The sequence below is a fragment of the Stegostoma tigrinum genome, chromosome 14 (genome assembly GCF_030684315.1).
Source record: "Stegostoma tigrinum isolate sSteTig4 chromosome 14, sSteTig4.hap1, whole genome shotgun sequence".
In the NCBI taxonomy this organism is placed as follows: Eukaryota; Metazoa; Chordata; class Chondrichthyes; order Orectolobiformes; family Stegostomatidae; genus Stegostoma; species Stegostoma tigrinum.
This window is the reverse complement of record NC_081367.1, coordinates 56312858-56331422: the sequence shown is the minus strand read 5'-3', so window position 1 is coordinate 56331422 and position 18565 is coordinate 56312858.

Below are 18565 nucleotides of genomic sequence, written 5' to 3'. Positions count from 1 at the left end.
AGGTATATCACAATTTAAGCAGAACATGCTATTGCACGTTTCTACTCACAAATAAGTAATAATTTAATTATCAGAATAATTGGCACTTGACAATGAACCAATCCCTACCTGAACAGATGACACTAGCATCATTTCTGTGCGTGCACTCATGGTGTCCTGAGGATTCAATTGGGCAGTCAGTCAAACGGAGTTCTTTGCCAGTGCAAGTGTAGATATAATTCCATATTGGCCCATCTCCCTCTCCAAAGTATGCACCTCCTGGAGTTGAGATCGCAGTCCCACAGCCAAGTTGATTGCAGACCACAGCTGCATTTTGTAAATCCCAATAGGTATCACATATTGTATTCCAGGTGTCATCAAACATTATCTCCACTCTTCCTGAGCAGGTATCATTACCACCAACTAACCTTGGTCTCCTTTTCCCTTTGTCCAAGAACAAAGAACAGTTTTCAATGGATTTATATTCATTTGGATAACCTTCATTTCAGTTAATTTTAATGTGTACACACAAGGTGTCATTCAAGCAGGAAAAGAAAAAAAAAACTGAGAAACTCTAGAAGAAAAACATCATGGTGACCTAATATTTTCTCCAATATCATACCAGTGAAACACTGCAGTGCCACAGTGAAAGAATGAGAATTATTTTGGAAAAGCTGTTGGAACTCCTGTTGGAACAAGTGCAGTTTGTACTGTATGAGAAGCTCAGAATCTCCTAAGTGGAGAAATTATAAAGTACTATCTCTTATTGCAAATGTAGTCCTGTTGCATATACCATTGTAGTGAAATTTACTGTTTAAGCAAAATTGTAGTTTGTGTCAAGTTGATAGCGAGATAAACAAGTTCACCACTGGAGAACAGTGGTAATCAATTTGTTACTTAGTTATTTTTAGCTGGTTGCAGTAGCTGTAGTAGAGCTGGCTTTCTCTGAATCTGTCATAGTCTAAATACAACTAAGTGCAACTTCCATACAATACTGCTAGGATAATGTGTGAAGATGAAAGGATGCAGCTGGGCTCAACTCGTAAAAAATACACAGATGTAGAGATGGCTGCCTGGAACCATTGTACAGCCTGGAATTCCAACTTACACCTCTACTCCAAGAGAACGATCAACCAAACCTAAACTCTAGACCGAAATTAACTTTTTACATCTCAGGCTACCTAATACAGAGAGTATGGAGCCTATGTAGATACCAGACATTCAACTTCAATCAAAATAGATTCATACATATTCTTAACTATCAAGGGGCTGAGTGGCCTCAAAGAAAGCTCCAGTGACACAATGGCAAGCTCAGAATTGGTGTGAAGATAAGAGTTTCACAATTAATATAATTGCAGGCCTCGATCTCCCCAAGCTCTCTTCACAGCTATCTTCCCAAGAGCTATTCCTTCAACAGTTAATTCCAATGGCACTTTTCAAGAGCTATCTCTGAAAGTGGGAATCTGACAGCAATTCCAAAACCTACTGACACAGACCTGATTCAAGCGAGCAGAATGAACTACAAACAATCATGACCAGAAGACCTGAGAACTAACAACTTTTGGACAGTGACTGGGACCAGGTTGACCCTGTTAAGCACAAAGTTCTTGATTGTGGTTGTGAACATGGGCCAATCAGGAAAATCTTGGCTGACCAACAAAACCAGGAGATTAGAATCTCCTCAGATGAGAATTGACTCTGAGCTCGCTGGCCAAGGCCAGTGTACTGTGCACTAGAAAATAAAGGGTGACGGGACTTGGCCTCTGTGCAATTATTTCACTCCAGCAACCACTGACCTCTCTGACACCACAAGGCCTCAGATAAGTCCTGAGGTGAAAACCGGGCATGTAAAACCACCAGAAAGGTAAACCAATTACTCATCCAATAATCCAATATGCATTCTACTGCATCAATAGATTCAACTTGGACTAAAGGCCTTCATATTCCAAAGTCTTTATCAAGGCATCACCTATGGCAAATGGGGGCAGCCAGCTGCGCATCTAAATAATGCTTCTCCCCCATGGTGAGCTTAAACTCCCAAAACCCCAAAGCTTCCAACCTAGTTAACAGGGAGGGGAAGGCAGCTAGTGAGAGAGCAGAGGCCACAAGGCTATGAAGCCCGATTAAAGTTTCTGTGATTTTGATAGCTGTTTAGATTCTAAAAATGATTTATCTGTGTTTTATTTAATAGCAGATTTCATCACTGTCCTCTTGTAAAATTGATTGTCTTAATTTCACTGTTTACTGCATTTACCTGTATTTCTTGTATTATACTTAACTTTGTTTGTATTTAAATGAAAATATTCTTTGGCCCTGAAACACCTACCTATTGCCTTCTTCATTTCACGTCCCCTAATTATGTCCAGTGTCAGAACCAGGGATGGGGGATGATTTGAATCAACTAAAACTCAGCAAATTACTAATCGTAAACCAGAGCCCCACATAATGCAGGGCTATTCTGCTGAATAAGTGCCACTCATGAACTGTTTTGCATTTGAATACTGATGATGATGATAATTAGTCAGTAGAATACAACAAGCTCCAAATCCCTGACATCACAGTGGCTCAGCTGAAAATATAAGGGGAAAGAAAAGTAGAAAAGCCATGATGACAGTGCCTGGGGGAAAAACAAACAGGCATTTTAGAAGCCACAGATTTGACAGTTTGACACCAGGATGGTATGGTGTCTCACTAATGTCAGGGGCAAGGATGTCATAGAGTGACTGCAGTGTAAACAGGCAGCGGTTATGTTCCATTTTGATTACAACAGTATTAAGTAGGGTGAGAGATGAAGTTTGTAAAAGAGATTTTTAAGGAGCGATGAAAGAGTATTAAATAGAGGGCTTCAAAAGCAGTCATGCCAGAGTACTTTCGTGCCACACGTCATTCAACATGCTTGTCTAGAAAATTGATGGACAATTAAAGCCAACCAACCTTTGAGGCATTAGGACAATATTTCTAGGATAGATATAACTTGTAAAACATTGGATGGTTACAGCTGATCATAATCAGGTCTACCAACTTAGCTGTGACATTTTTTGCTGTCGTTGACCAGTGTTTCAATTTACATGCCTTTTGGATGGAATCCTGAGAGGAAGCTCAGAATGAAGCAAAGACAAACTAATTGTTGGAAAAAGAATATAGTTAGCAACACAATTTGGAAGACGATGTTAAAGGAGATATTGCTTTGAATCATGCTGTGAAGAAATGTGAAGAAAAACAATTAAAGGCATTCTGTCTGAATACACACAAAATTCTTGACAAGGTAAATGATCTGAAGCTGTGAATAAACAGAAATGTAGGATTTAATCAGAGATAATGGGAAATGCAGATGCTGGAGAGTCCGAGATAACAAGGTGTGAAGCTAGATGAATACAGCAGGCCAAGCAACATCTGAGGAGCAGGAAAGCTGACGTTTCAGGCCCAGACCCTTCATCAGAATTGAGGAGGGGAAGATAGCTCTGAAATAAATAGGGAGACAGGGGGAGGCAGATCGAAGATGGATAGAGGAGAAGATAGGTGGAGAAGGGACAGACAAGTTAAAGAGGTGGGGATGGAGCCAGTAAAGGTGAATGTAGGTGGGGAGGTTGGAAGGAGATAGGTCAGCCTGGGGAGGACAGACAGGTCAAGGGGCTGGGATAAGGTTAGTAGGTAGGAAAAGGGGGTGCGTCTTGAGATGGGAGGAGGGGATAGGTGAGAGGGAGAACAGGTTAGGGAGGTGGGGATGAGCCGGGCTGGTTTTTGGGATACGGTAGGGAGAGGCAGATGTTGAAGCTTGTGAAATGCACATTGATACCATTGGGCTCCAGGGTTCCCAAGCGGAATATGAGTTGCTGTTCCTGCAACCTTTGGGTGGCGTCATTGTGGCACTGCAGGAGGCCCAGGATGGGCATATCATTTGAGGAATGGGAGGGGGAGTTGAAATGGTTCGCGACTGGAAGGTTTATTACAAACCAAGCATAGGTGTTCTGCAAAGTGGTCCCCAAGCCTCTGCTTGGTTTCCCCAACATAGAGGAGGCCACAACGGGTACAGCGGATGCAGTATACCATATTAGCACATGTGCAAGTGAACCTCTGCTTGATGTAGAAAGTCTTCTTGGGGCCTGTGATGGGGGTGAGGGAGGAGGTGTAGGGGCAGGTGTAGCACTTCCTGCGGTTGTAGGGAAAAGTGCCAGGTGTGGTGGGCCTGGAGAAGAGTGTGGAGCAGACAAGGGAGTCATGGAGACAGTGGTCCTTCCAGAAAGCAGACAAGGGTGGGGTGGGAAAAATGTCTTTGGTGGTGGAGTCTAATTGCAAATGGCACAGATGCAGATAGATTTCACAAGCTTCAAAATCTCCCTTACCCCCACCGCACCCCAAAACCAGCCCAGCTCATCCCCGCCTGCCTAACCTGTTCTTCCTTTCAACCATCCCCTCTTCCCACCTCAAGTCACACCCTCATTTCCTATCTACTAACCTCATCCAGCCTCCTTTACCTGTCCGTGCTCCCTGGGCTGACCTATCTCCTCCCTACCTCTCCACCTGCACTCAAATTACTGGCTCCATCCCTGCCTCTTTAACTTGTCTGTCTCTTCTCCACCTATCTTCTCCTCTATCCATCTTCGATCCATCTCCCCCTCTCTCCCTACTTATTTCAGAACCCTCTTCTCCTCCCCCATTTCTGATGAAGGGTCTGTGCCCAAAACATCAGCTTTCCTGCTCCTAAGATGCTGCTTGGTCTGCTGTGTTTATGTAGGATTTAATGATTTATGATTACAGGATGACCAAGACTGGGAAATGAATACTCAGAGTCATTCATTTCAGAAGGATAGGCAAAAAAGAAAGAAAATGAAGTATTTATTTTGATAAATACTAATTGCTTTGACGTTCCATTTTCAAAGTTCCCTACAATTTCTGAGAAATACTTCTGCATCATCCTCCACGAAGACAAGCACAAAGGACATGTTTTAATCCATATCAATTTCCTGTTCTCTGTACTACTGTCTACATAAAGGATGTCTTATTTGATAAGAACAAAAAACAGAAAACAATGGATTTCTTAAACTGTGGAATATTGTGAAGTGTTAACAGTTAAACAAATGTTGTTCGAAAGAGAGAAAAAAAAGCATGAATATCAAAAGGAAAATAGTATTCTGGCCTTCAACACAAGTGACTTTAAGTACAGGAGCAAAAAAAATGGGCTGCAACTGTATAAATGTCTATACTTACAATACTGAGTTCAGTATTGGTCTGCTTATCAAAGGGACAATACATATGCCATAGAGATAGAGTAATATGGTACAATTCACGAATCCTTCCATGGCACGATTGTCTTGTCAGGCAGAATTTGGGAATTTGTCCCTAAATTCTTTAGATTTTCAAAGAATGAGAGGTGATATCCAATAATATTCAAAATTGCAAGAGCACAATGCAGGGCCAATGTTAATAATATGTTGTCCTGGTTGTTGAGTACAGAACTAGGTGACAAGGCCTCAAAAGACGGAAAGGGAATTTTTAACTGAGATGAGGAGGAGGTTCTTCACTCTGAAAATCATGAATCTTTGGAATTTTTGACTCCAGAGAACACCTGAAGCTCAATAAATGAGGAGAGAAATGTAATACCACAATGTCATATGAAGACACCAATATTGAAAAGGCAACTGCAATCTGGATTTGACTCTAAGCATCAACTATGTTTCGTATATAAATGTTCACGATGTATGAAAATAATGCTTTAAATCTATAATTAAAAATGGTGAGATTTTAAACTACGTTCCACTAAATAACAGTTGTAGGAAACAATGAAATATTTACCTGAGCAAATAATACTGACATCATGTCTGTGCGTGCAATTCTTTTGATTTATTTGTGTAGTAGGGCAGGACCAGAGAATGGCCTCAGTTCCCTGGCATTCATAGACATCTTGCCATATGACACCACTGCCCTCTCCAAATTGAGCTCCTCCGAGGACTGATACAACTTCTCCACATTCCAGTGATGCACACACAACACTGGCATCCACTGAATTCCAGTGTAAATCACAAACGGTCCCCCAAGTGTCTCCTTTCTGGATCTCCAACCTTCCAGAGCATCTATCTGTTCCACCAACAAGTCTTGGCTGTTTGTGATCTGTTGTTTTAAAACAGTAAGGCAAGTTCACTATACAAGGTAAATCAAGATCTCTGTAGCTAGTTATGTTGTGCTGAAAATTTAAATAACATTGTAAATTTTCCATTGGAACAGTCTTGCTGCAATCTTTGTTCATTAGATTATAAACCTGGTAATTTGCATCTTGGCTTTAATATTTACGGATTTCACAATAAAATTGTAATTATGAGCAATATTAGTTTGTTTTCAAGTTCATTAGAATCCTTAATTACAACATTGTACTGACTTCCAAGTCCAACATCACATTTTCTTTTCTCTCTTAAACTGCATCACAGCAAGTCACTAGAACCATGTTTAGAATGAAAAATGAAAGCTTAAAATTTTGGACATTGCTTGGGAAGTATGGAAAATAACCATTGTGAGGCAGGTTGTTGAGCAACAGAAAATCAGACAGCATCCGAGGAGCAGGAAGTCAATGTTTCAGGTTGAAACTGTTTTGGTCTGAAAGGTTGACTTTCCATGTTCAAGAATGCTATGGTAATCCACCAGGCTTTGTTGAGATGCTAAAGGACTCCTGATGAAGGGTTTCAACCTGAAACATTGACTTTGCCGCTCCTCTGATGCTGTCTGACCTGTTGTGCTTTTCTCGCTCCTACCGAGCAACAGATTTTGGTCTATTAGTTTCTATTTTGCTGCAAGGTGGGGAGTAACAAAATTAAAATCAAATTTCCAAGAAATCAATAATAAAAATCTGTTTGCCTCACCCTGTCCTACAAAATAATAAAATGCTAAGGGTTGTGGAAAGGCTTGTAAGAACACAATAATCACATTCTCTGTCTGTTAACACAAACACTCAAAGATTCTGAAATCAGAACTGCAAGCTGGGTCTTACTGATTGGCTAGTATTGATCAGAAATGAGATCTTCCATCATCCCATGCCCAACAGCAACGTGATCTCATCAATAGAAAATGAAAAAGCTGTGAAAATGCCCCCTCATTTCAACTGTGAAGTTTTGATTCATGGTTCATAATATTTTCTTTTTTTGCCTGTTTTTCAGACTTAAGGGAGCATTGCAGAGCTACATCTATCCTCTTGTCCTTTCTAAGAATGGATGTGGATACAGATTTAAAAGAGACATGATTTAAGATTACATAAATATATCTATATTTCTATGCTTCATGATGGAACCTTGTAGAGTTCTGCTCTTTGTCCTAGATAAAAATAACTACATCATTTTAGTGAATCAATCAGACAATTACACATTTCAGATGACTTGTGGAGTGGTGAGGCTCAATCACTACTGTACTTCAATGTCTCAACAAAGCTTGGTGGATTACCATAGCTGTTTTGAACATGGACAATATGAGAATGTATGGGTGAAGTAATTAATAATTTTGTAAAGGATAAAATAGGCTAAATATGAGGTTTCTCATATTATTAAATTAACATGGCATTAGAAATGACTAAAAATGTCCTGTAAATGAAGGAATTGTCTCTGATTGGCTTGCAAGATTTATGTAATGCTAAAATAATATAATTGGCAAAGGAGTTAATGTGGACCTTTTTGCACAAAACGAAGAATGCAGAGATAAGTAACATGTTGGCACAACCTCAAATATTGGTTAATGATATCATATGTGATAGTTTGCATGTGATTGGAAAATATAGTCTTGTGTATTAATCTGGAATACTGTTTGTTAGAGATAAGGGCAAGTGAATATGTACCTCTTTGGAAGCTTATCTGTTAAATAACATAATCCATTGCTTTTGTTGGGAAGATTTCAATTCTGAGCAACTTTTGACCGGTAGTCTTGCCATGAATAAATGTTTAAACATGGAAAGCTGAGTCTTGTCTGGTCTAAAGAAAGAGTAAAGTGTAAAAATCACCCTTCCAGTGGAAAATCAAGTGATGCCAGTTAGTCCAAACTGTGTGTAATCAGAAGTAAATATGATTTAATTACAATAAAGCAGTTTGAGGATGAAAAATAAATGAGAGTGCCTGAGAGAAAGAAGCAAGATTGGAACTGAAAATAATGGTAATTTGGATGAAAGTACATGACCTTGAGGGAAAAAGAGAGAACATCAGGATTTACGAAATAGATTAGAGATTCAGGAAAGAGCAAAAGACTAAGGATAGAGAACCAAAAACAGAAAACCAGCGTAAAAGGCTGCACTTCCAAAATTTGCCAATGTAGTGGAAGTTTCTGATATAGATTTCCCTGAATTACAGCAGTTAGTATGCAGGGACAGTAAGTAATTAGGAAAACAATTAAATTGTTACTGTTTAATGCTAGAGCAATTGCAAACAAAACAAAAAGGTTATGCTTCAGTCAGAAGACACACTAAACCAGGCTATGGTCCAATAGATTTATTTGAAATCACAAGCATTTGCAGCACTGCTCCTCCATCAGCAGGAAACACATTTTGTGATGTTTGACTTTGGCACCTCCACAACTGCTGGAAAAAGCTCAGCAGTTCTGGCACCATCCGTGGACAGAAATCAGAGTAAACATTTTGGGTCCAATGGCCTTTCCTCAGAAGCCACTGGAACTAAAACATTAACTCTGATTTCGCTCTGCAGATGCTGCCATACCTGCTGAGATTTTCCAGCAATTTTTGTTTTTGTTCCTGATTTACAGCATCCGCAGTTCTTTTGTTTTTTTTGAGAGCTGACATCAATTCTTGACGCAACAGACAACTTACATGAAATCACAACATTGTAAAATAATAAAAGTTGTTTGAGTCAGATTGAAGGGTCCAGGCTTGGAAATGAAACATAACAGTTCTTAACATATTACAAAAGCACTAATTACGCATGTTGCCTTTCACTAGAGCTTGAACCTGATGTCCTTCAATAGGAACATGAATAAGCAGACTGCTTTTTACTAATTGAAATTCAAAGGCAGTTGATATTGTCACTGCCTTGATAGCAAAATTTAACAGAACTAGTAGATTTAAAATATTTAGAAGCCAGACCAGACTGCAGTCAGAATTTTCTGCAGTTAATATGTGGGAAGTGAACAAGCAGAACAAATTCTGATGTCACCTCTTCTTGTTTTATATGTTTCAGAGAGGAGAGTTACCTGAACATATGACACCGGCTGTTTCCACTTGTATTGAACATGGTCTGAAAATCACAGGAGTAATTTTACAGTCCCAGGGATTCATCTCGCTGCCTTTGCAGCCAATTTCAATGTTTAACACAGGCAAATTGCGACCTCCAAACTGAGACGTTGATACTGATACAGCTTCACCACATCTGATGTATTTACACAAAACATGTGCATCATTCATGTCCCACGTTTGACCACAGATATGATGCCATGCACCAAACAGGTTAGCTTGAAGCCTCCCAGCGCACGGGCTACCTCCATCTCCAAGAATCAAGTTTTGCTTCACTGCCCCTGGAGAAAATGCAGTTGCAGTTTAAAGACAATAACTCTGATGTGGTAAAATTAGACAGAAAGTTAAAAAAAAGCCCTGACATTCATTTTTATTAGGGTGTAGTCCAATCATTTGAAGTTTTACTGAAGCAACATTAATTGCATGCAAATATTTTATTTTAATTAATCTGTACCAGGTTGACTCTTATTATCCCACTGGAGATTTTTTTTCTTACTCTGACTGCCCCTTGTACTTTTCAAAAATGATCATAAAAGTTAAGATAGGAAAATTCCTGAATTCTAAATATTCCAGTACTTAATATTTTGGCATATCACATTATCAAAGTCCAAGTCTAGAAGTGTGTCCTTTCTAGTTGAACTGGAAGCATTATACAGTGGAAACTTCAAGTGAATACATGCTGTGAATTCTTCCACTTTTTTGGCCTTGAGACTACAACAATCACTGCTAATTGGTTAATTAAAGTCCTCCCTCTCATTATATCCCTCTAAAATTCTTGTCCTGCTCGATAATTTTGATGCCAACCTTTTTTCTTCATATTTACAACTTGTTGGTGGTCTAGACACTGTAGCAAACATTTTTCTTTTCTTAACACTAGACAATTAGATGCTGCCTTTGGCATCATGACCAAGGAATTTCTGAACTTGTAGGAAGCAAGTCATTGAATCTTATTGTGTATTACTTACACTGCTATTTTTTTCAGGCAGTGCAGGCGGTTGTTTGGAAAATGGCCTACGTGCAGTAGGCATTGCGTTCAAACCATCCATTCATATTCTTCTGTCCATGATCATGGAAAATTAAGAGGTAGCTGGTCAATTGGGTGTGCCTTAACTTGAATTATATTTTCCAAGTACATTGCAGTTCAATGATGCAACATATCTGAACATGGTACTCCAGCTTAACAGCTGAAGTTCAGATAAATTGAATGAGACTAGCTGCCCGTATGACAGCATTAGAAATCTGTACCACTAATTTCAGATGCTTGAAGCCAGGTTCTAGCAGACATCTTGCAGCCCTTAAAGTAGACAGCTTATTGCTAAATTCCTAAGAGGAATTAAAGATACGCAATAAATGGTAGGTGGTTTTGTGGCCCTTGGAACACCATCTCTCCCTCTGAGCCAGAGGATCTGCATTCAAGTCCAATGCCAGGATGTCATTATTCTCCATTTATGATGTGCTGGCATAATTTATTGCTCATAAACCACCAATTTTCATTTCAGCCCATTTAGGGATGATTGTTTAACCAGAAAAGAAATGAAAATAAGTGTTGTAAATTGTTTGTGGTGTGAGAATTTCCATGTGTTGACAATAGGTTAGTGACACAATTTTTCTTTTGGTTGATTCTTTGACCACTTGCCTTGGACTCAGACAAGGTGATTTTTTTTCTTGAAGACCATGTAAAGTGCATGCGTAACAGCCAGATTGGTAAAGTACCAAACTGCAAAACTTTCCAATTTACGCCAATAGCATGCAATGAGGGTAAGAAAGGTTCTTGGTTTGCTTGGAATGAAATCAGGGCCTCTACCGTCACTGTCCATCACCTCAGGCTACAATATGCATGTAAAACTGGGCATTGCCACTCCAACCTAGCTTCCTTGGCAGTTTGGTTCGTTCAGTTGGCTGACTGGCTCCTATGAGTCAGATTAATAAGAATGTCATGGGGTTCAATCCTGCCTTGGGTAGTGGTGAATCAGGACCTGCATTTTTGTCTTTGTGAAGATTGGGACATTGTGGGGCATACCTGCAGTTAAGCAGAGAACCGAAAGGAATTAAGAAATGCTGCCCTCTCATTTCCTGAAAGAACATTTTTTTCTAAAAAAATCATCGTCGGATACCTGTCTCAACTCATTCAGCAACACGTTCTGGATGACTTGGCATCCATTTCTCTTCATGTCAGCTTGGCCGCAGCCCTTAAGAACATAGGTCATGTTTGTTTCTATTTACAGAATCATGGAGTTGTACAGCACAGAAACAAACTCTTCATTCATACCGACCAGACATCCTAAATTAATCTAATTCCATTTGCCCATAACCCTGTAAACCCTTCCTATTCAGGTACCCAGTCAGATGCCTTTGAAAATGTTGTAACTGTAGCAGTTTCCATCACTTCCTCTGGCAGCTCATACCATATATGCATCACCATCAGCACGAAAACGTTATCCCCAGGTGCCTTTAAAATCTTTCCCATCTCACCTTTAACCTATGCCGTCTAGTTTTGGACTCCCCTAACCTGAGCAAAAGGCATCTGGTATTTACCCTATCTGTGCCCCTCATGATTTCATAAACCTTTATAAGTTCACCCCACAGCCTCCAACACTCCAGGGAATACAGTCACAGCCTATTCAGCCGCTAACTATAATTCAAATCCTCGCAGTCTGGCAACATCCTCATAAATCCTTTCTGCACCCTTTCAAGTTTAACAACATCTTTCTGATAAAAGGAAGACCAGAAATTAACACAGTATTCAAAAAGAGGCCGAAACAGTGCCCTGTTCAGCCACAACAGGACATCCCAACTCCAAAACTCAAAGCACTGACCAATAAAGGCAAACATACTAAATGTCTTCCTCCCTACCTGTTTCCCCGTGACTGCACTTTCAAAGAAATATGAACCTGCACCTCAAGGTCTGTTTACAACATAGAACATAAAACAGTACAACACAGTACAGGCTCTTTGGCCCATGATGTTGTGCCAAAAATTTAACCTAAACCTCAGGTCAATCTAGCCTCCATCCCTACTTTATACAATCATCCATATGCCTATCTAATTGCCGCTCAAATGCCCCTAACGAGGCCAACTCCACTATTCTCTCTGGCAATGCAATCCACACCCTGACCACTCTCCGAGTAAAGAACTTACCTCTGATGTCTCCCCTATATCTACCTCCACTACTTTAAAACCATGCCTCCTTCCAATAGCTACTTCCAGCTGAAGAAAACATCCCTGAATGTCCATTCTATCTAAATCCCTGATGATTTTGTACACCTCTATCAAGTAACCTCTCATCCTTCATCGTTAAAAAGAGAAAAGCCCTAGCTCTCTCAACCTTTCCGCATACGACCTTTGCTCCATTCCAGGTAACATCCTGGTAAATCTCCTCTGAACATTTTCCAATGCTTCCACATCTTTCCTGTAATGAGGCAACCAGAACTAGACACCATACTCCAGACGTGGCCGAACCAGGCTTTTGTATAGCTGAAGCATAACTACACGGCTCTTGAACTCAATCCCTTTATTAATGAAAGCTAACACACCATATGCCTTCTTAATAACTCTATCTACATGGGTGGCAGCTTTCAGGGAACTGTGGACATGAAACCCAAGATCCCTCTGCTCCGCTACATTGCCAAGAATCTTTCATTAACTCTGTATTCTGCTTCCAAGTTTGTCCTTCCAAAATGAATCACTTCACACTTTTCAGGGTTAAATTCCATCTGCCCCTTCTCAGGCCAGCTCTGCATCCTATCAATATCCCTTTGTAACCTAGAACAGCCCTCCAACCTACCTTCGTATCGTCCATGAACTTGCTAATCCAACCTTCCACTCCTTCATCCAAATCATTTACAAAAATCACAAATAGAGGAGGACACAGAACAAATCCTCATGGTCCACCACTCATAACTGAGCACTATGTTGAATATTTTCTGTCCACAACCACCCTTTGTCTTCTAAGTGTCAGCCAGTTCTGAACCCAATCTGGCACATTTCCCCCTATCCCATGCCTCCTTACTTTCTCCATGAGCCTATCGTGGGGAATCTTATCAAACGCCTTACTTAAATTCATGTATACCACATCCACTGCACTATCTTCATACATGTATTTGCTCATCTCTTCAAAGAATTCACTAAGGTTTGTGAGGCATGATCTACCCCTCACAAATCCATGCTGACTATCACGAATCAAACTGTACCTATCCAAATGATCATAAATCCTATCTCTCAGAGCCCTTTCCAATAATTTGCCCACCACTGACATAAGACTAACTGGCCGGCAATTTCCGGGGTTGTCCCTATTCCCTTTTTGAACAAGGGAATGATGTTTGCCTCTCTCTGATCTTCCAGCACTATATCCATGGACAGTGAAGATGAAAAAATCATCACCAGTGGCCCTGCGATCTCTTCCCTCACTTCCCATAAAATCCTTAGATAAATCCCATCAGGCGCTGGGGAACTTATCTATCTTTAAGATCCTCAAAATTCGTAATAGATCTTCCTTAGTGACATTAACGTACTCTAGCCTACCAGCCTGTTTCACACTGTCCTCAACTACAACTAGGTCCCTCTCAGTTGTGAATACTGAAGAAAAGTACTCATTAAGGACCTCTCATATCTCTTTAGGCTCAGTGCTCAAATTTCCATTACAATGCTTGATCGGCCCTACCCTTTCTCTGGTCATTCTCTTATTCTTCACGTATGTGCAAAAAGTCTTGGAGTTTTCCTTGACCCTATCTGCCAAGGTTTTCTCATAACCTCTTATCGCTCTCCTAAGCCCTTTCTCCAGCTCCTTCCTGGCTAACTTGTATCCCTCTACAGCCTTTTTTCAATCCTTGTTTCCTAAACCTTACATAAGGATCCTTCTTCCTCTTAACCAGTCGTTCAACATTTCTTGAGAACCAAGGCTCCCTTACTTGACTGCACCTTCCCTGCCTGCTAGGAGCAAACGTACCGAGCACACACAGTATGCATTCCTTAAGTAATCTCCACATTTCAATAGTGCTCTTCCCTGACAGCATCTGTTCCCATTTTATGTTACCCAGTTCTTGCCCATCAGAATTATAATTACTTTTCCTCCTATTATAAACCTGACCTTGTTGTATGCACCTATCATTTTCCATGACTATTGTAAAAGTAACAGCGTTATGATCACTACTGCCAAAATGGTGTCCTACCAACAGGCCTAACACTTGGCCTGGTTCATTGCCAAGCACCAAAACCAAAGTGCGACATGGTTCTAGTTCACGATGGTGTGTGCACTGGAGGTGAACTGTTGGTGATGCTGTCCATTGTCATGGGTCAAAACTCTGAAATTTCCTTCTTTAAATCTTGGTTGGGTTACATAACAACCAGTCCCCCAGCCATGCACTGGAACTGTTTGAAAATGTGACTCACTACCACACGCTCAATGGCAACTGGGAATGAATGATTTTCAAAAATTATTTTAGATAAGACTTAGAACCTTCTTGTGGCTTCCTGCATAAACTACATAAGCTGCATATCCGTCCCCCGCTTCCCTGAAACAGAAACCGAGGAACCTCGCAGCTCTCCCGCCAGCTGCTGAGACACCCGGTGCCACAACAAGATTCCACCCAAAGTGAAGGATTTCCGCTCATTTTCCTGACAAATTCCCGTACAAGCTAATGAAGTACGCACACAGAAATATTCAATATTAGTCAGAAGTTCATAAATACCGTTACAGATGACGATTACACTCAAACCAGTTTCACACTTCTGCTGGCTGGAAGGAAAGAATGCACATTCCGACAATGAAGATTCCGTTCCTTTGCACTGAATCTTATCCAGTAACACAGGTCCTGATGGCATGGGATGCAGTTGTTCGTTGAGATAAAACTCGCAGCCAATTTGCTTGCAGACAACCTCTCCAGCAGCTGTATCCCACTGACTACTACAAACATATTTCCACTGACCTCGGTCATAAATCTTCAACACTCCACCACATGGTGAATGCGGCCCCACCAATGTGGGATTTCTCAGCTCTGTTGAAAGTCAAAGCGAAGAAGCATTAACTATGCAAAATGCTCCCAAATTGAACTGATGTATGTGTCCGAGAATCATTACAAACTACTTTATAATTTGACACAATAATTGAACTGACTCATTGGAGTCGGTTAGCTCAGTTGTTTGGGTGGATGGCTTGCGATGTACAGTGATGTTGCGGTTTGATTCCTGCATTGGCTAAGATTACCAAAAAGAATTTTCCTTCTCAAGCTAACCCCTCGCCTGAGACGTCATAAGCCTCAGGTTAAACCACTGCCAGTTGTCTCTTTCCACTGAGGGAACAGCTCTATAATCCAGTCGTGTGTGTGTGTGTGTGTGTGAATGTTATTTGTTTCAAAGTGTCGCTGTGTGGACAGATTTTGGCTTAACCACTCTCGCTCAAACTTTAAAGAATCCCACTGAGCGTCCGTGTCATGATCAGAATTACTGAGAATTTTTTTCTCTCTCCATCTGTGTTACTTACCATAATTGCTTTAAAATTTAATTTGGAAACAATATATTTTATTAAACTTTAAATGTGATATGACCGACTCAAACGGTACAACATCGTCAATAGACATAGCACAGCTGGGACTGCCTGCATCTAGAACAAGAATAATATAACCATATTTGTTGGAATGACTAAAGCACACTTATTGTGCAGCCTAACTGAAACTAAAATGACAGTCGCAATATCGTGATAAATGATCATCAAGCTGTTTTTATGCACAACTGAGCGACCTTCTCAGCAGTAAACTCACGGTGAATTTTGTTTTGTTTAATTCAACTACCAAGTAAGAACCAGCAAGTAAGCAATGGAATATTTACATGCAAAGGCAATTATGGTCAATGCAAACCATCAAAAGTGTTGAGGTAGCTGTTGCAGGGAGAGCAGGAAGGCACTAATTCAACAAGGCTTTGAATGGTGTTATTCCCCATAGTGCCCACCTCTCTCTAAAGGAATGGAGAGCATTGGAGGACATTATGTGCTCCTTCTCCAAGGACACCCAGATATGAACTACAAAAGATGGGCAGACTGTCAGCAAGTATGACCCCCATAATAGCCTTCTGCCTGTTTATAGCTGGCCTGTCCATTCTCAAGAACAAATCCATGAGGAGATCCTCTATTCCTTTCTGCACAGTTGCCCAAAGATCAGGTTGTATTGGAACTCAAAGCGCCACAGTAATGAAATCTATATATGTCTACCAGTGAGTTCTAAAGTCTGCGGAATTTTAGCTGTTGATTACATAGTACTTCATACACCAAACAAAGCATGCTCCAGTTGTATAAATCTTTAAAGTGCATTTACTATCACTGCACTGTTTATGTGTGACTATCTGTATTTGGCATCATATGTGGTTGCTTTGTTTTTAGGGGCTGTAAAGCATTTAGTTTATTCAAGTTTTTACCATTTTCATGTTCAAAAGACCAAAGACCAGCTCTACAATAAATTATACCCCATATTACAATATTTAATGATACTTCAATAATGTTATCAAACTAAATCTGGACTTCAGCGTGAAGGTTTTGGGATGGCATTGTGGCTCAGTGGTTAGTAAAGCTGCCTCACAGCGCTAGGGACCTGGGTTTGATTCCAGCCTCAGACTTGGGTTCGATTCCAGCCTCAGACTTGGGTGACTGTCCATATGGAGTTTGCACATTCTCCCTGTGAATGCGTGGGTTCCCTCCCACAGCACAAAGATGTGCAGTGTATGTGGATTGGCCATGCTAAGTTGCCCATAGTATTCAGAGATGTGTAGTTTAGGTGGGTCAGACAAGAGAAATGTAGGGGTACGGGAATATGTCTGGGTGGGATGCTCTTGGAGAGTCAGTGTTGACTAGTTGGACCAAATTGCCTGTTTCCACAATGTAGGGATTCAATGGTCTATAATTAATTGAGGCCCATGAATGATTAGCAATGCCTCTATCCCACCTAATACTTGGTGAAATATAATGCAGAGTGCTATAAAGCTATTTTGCAAATTATCCAGAATCATGGTGAGCATAAGTTGCTATCTAAAAGCTTCACTAAAGAGCTGACAGAACTGTGAATCAGGAGATTCAAGGACTTAATGGGAGAATTTAATTCAGAAACTGAGGAATCCCTCATATCCTCATTACTATTGGTGATTAATCTCCATTTATTTTAAATGTTTAAATAAATATGAGAGCATCATTTGCAGAGAGAGAAACAGAATTAACATTGCAAGTCCAGCGTGACTACTTCAGAACTCAAATATTCTCTTCACATATGCTTCAAAGCTATTAAATTTTTTCACCATTTATCACGCTTTTTTCAGATTTCCACAATATTTTGCTTTTCACTGAATGAACAAAACAATGACAAGTAAAATAAGATATAATTGTAGTCATATCTGAAGCATCATGGGGACTAAAATATAACCAGGGGAAGGTAGTGTCCATTAGGGACTGAAGTGGCAAGCTGTGTGTGACATCAGAAGACCTTTGTAAGGTGTTAAGTGAAAACTTTTCATCTGTATTCACTATAACGGAAAGTAATGTCCATATAAAAATCAAGGAGGAGTATGGTAATATGTTTGAAAAAAATTACTCACAAAAGGAAATATTAGCAATTTTAGCAAACTCAAAATTGGATACATCACAAGATTATATGTTTCAAGGCTTCCATGAGAAACAAGACATGAGTTTTCAGGATAATAGAATGTGAGGCTGGATGAACACAGCAGGCCAAGCAGCATCTCAGGAGCACAAAAGATGAGTTTTCAGGAACCTGCTGTCAACTTTCATATCTTGCCTGACCACAGGAGAGGAATCTGTGGGGTGTGCAACAGCTAATTTCGTTTAACAAGGTGTGTAGCTGGATAAACACAGCAGGCCAAGCAGCATCTTAGGAGCAAGAAAGCTGACATTTCGGGCCTAGGCTCTTCATCAGGAAACCAATATTCAAGAACTGTGGCAGAAAAAAGGATTAACCAAGGAATTAGAGATCAATGAGTCTAACATCAGTGGCAGGGAAGCATTTGGAAATATAAATTTGTGGGACAAAATTGTTCTCCATTTGGATAATAAGCAGAAATCAAGGACAGTCAGCCTATCTGACCATTTTGATCGAGATTTTTGTGGAGGTGTGCAATTGAACATTATGCAGTTGAAGTAGTCTACCTCGACTTCAGTAAAGATATTGACAAGGTATCATGTGGGAGGCTGTAATAGTCCATGGGATCTAGAACAGTTTGGCAATTTGGTCAAAAATGGCTCAGTGTCAGAAGGCAGTGGGTGATGGTCGGAGGTGTGCTTTTTTTTATAAATGAAAGCTTATGTCTATTGGCATATAATTGGGGGTTTAGTGCTCAATCCATTCCTGTTTGTAGTATACATTTATGATCTAGACACAACTG